The following is a 1,949-nucleotide window of genomic DNA, read 5'->3' as shown; positions in this document are numbered from 1 at the left end:
GAGGACATGATTGTCAAGGTTGGGCCATTCGCCTTTTCAACTGACTTTGTAGTGCTGGAGATGGAGGAGCACAAGAGTGCAACTCTCATTCTAGGAAGACCTTTCCTAGCAACTGGACGAACTCTCATTGATGTACAAAAAGGGGAAGTAACCTTGAGAGTCAATGAGGATGAGTTCAAGTTGAATGCTGTAAAAGCTATGCAGCACCCAGACACACCAAATGACTACATGGGCGCTGACATTATTGACTCTTTGGTGGAAGAGATCAATATGACTGAAAGTCTAGAATCAGAGCTAAAGGACATCTTCAAGGATGTTCAGCCTGATCAGGAAGAACCAGAGGAAACAAAAGAATTTTTGAAAATTCCTCAAGAGGAGGATAAGCCTCCCAAACTTGAGCTCAAACCACTACCACTATCCCTGAAGTATGCATTTCTGGGAGAGGGTGACACTTTTCCAGTGATCATAAGCTCTGCTTTAAATCCGCAGGAAGAGGAAGCACTGATTCAAGTGCTAAGGACACACAAGACAGCTCTTGGGTGGTCCATAAGTGATCTTAAGGGCATTAGCCCAGCAAGATGCATGCACAAGATCCTATTGGAGGATAATGCCAAAGCAGTGGTTCAACCACAAAGGCGGCTAAATCCAGCCATAAAGGAGGTGGTACAGAAAGATGTCACTAAATTACTAGAGGCTGGAATTATTTATCCTATTTCTGATAGCCCCTGGGTGAGCCCTGTCCAAGTTGTCCCCAAAAAGGGAGGCATGACAGTGGTTCATAATGAAAAAAATGAACTGGTTCCTACAAGAACAGTCACAGGGTGGTGTATGTGTATTGACTAAAGAAGGCTCAATACAGCCACTAGAAAGGATCATTTTTCTTTACCATTCATAGACCAAATGCTAGAAAGACTAGCTGGTCATGATTATTACTGCTTTTTGAATGGCTATTCAGGTTACAACCAAATTGCAGTAGATCCTCAAGACCAAGAGAAAACAGCATTCACTTGCCCTTCTGGCATGTTTGCCTACAGGAGGATGCCTTTTGGTCTATGTAATGCTCCTGAAACCTTTCAGAGATGCATGCTATCCATCTACTCTGATATGGTGGAGAAATTCATGGAAGTCTTCATGGATGCCTTCTCAGTATATGGAGACTCATTCAGCTCCTGTCTTAACCACCTAGCACTTGTCCTGAAAAGGTGCCAAGAGACTAACCTGGTTTTAAACTGGGAGAAATGTCACTTTATGGTGACTGAAGGAATTGTCCTTGGGCACAAAATTTCAAGCAAGGAAATAGAGGTGGATAAGGCAAAGGTAGAGGTAAGTGAAAAATTACCACCACCTGCCAATGTTAAGGCAATCAGAAGCTTTCTGGGGCATGCAGGATTCTACAGAAGGTTTATAAAGGATTTTTCGAAAATCGCAAAACCTCTGAGCAACCTGCTAGCTGCTGACACACCATTTGTGTTTGACACACAGTGTCTGCAGGCATTTGAGACCCTAAAAGCTAAGCTGGTCCAGCACCAGTCATCTCTGCACCAGACTGGACATTGCCATTCGAACTAATGTGTGATGTCAGTGACCATGCCATTGGTGCAGTATTGGGACAGAGGCATAACAAGCTTCTGCACGTCATTTATTATGCAAGCCGTGTTCTAAATGATGCACAGAAGAATTACACAACCACAGAAAAAGAGTTACTTGCAGTGGTCTATGCCATTGACAAGTTTAGATCCAATCTAGTAGGATCAAAGGTGATTGTGTACGCAGACCATGCTACTCTTAAGTACTTACTCACAAAGCAGGATTCAAAACCCAGGCTCATAAGATGGGTGTTGCTTCTGCAAGAGTTTGATATAGAAATAAGAGACAGAAAAGGGATAGAGAACCAAGTAGCTGATCATCTGTCCCGAATAGAACCAGTAGCTGGGGCGTCCCTCCCTTCT

The sequence above is a fragment of the Arachis duranensis genome, chromosome 1, assembly GCF_000817695.3.
Source record: "Arachis duranensis cultivar V14167 chromosome 1, aradu.V14167.gnm2.J7QH, whole genome shotgun sequence".
Taxonomy (NCBI): Eukaryota; Viridiplantae; Streptophyta; class Magnoliopsida; order Fabales; family Fabaceae; genus Arachis; species Arachis duranensis.
Note: the sequence above shows the minus strand (reverse complement) of the source record.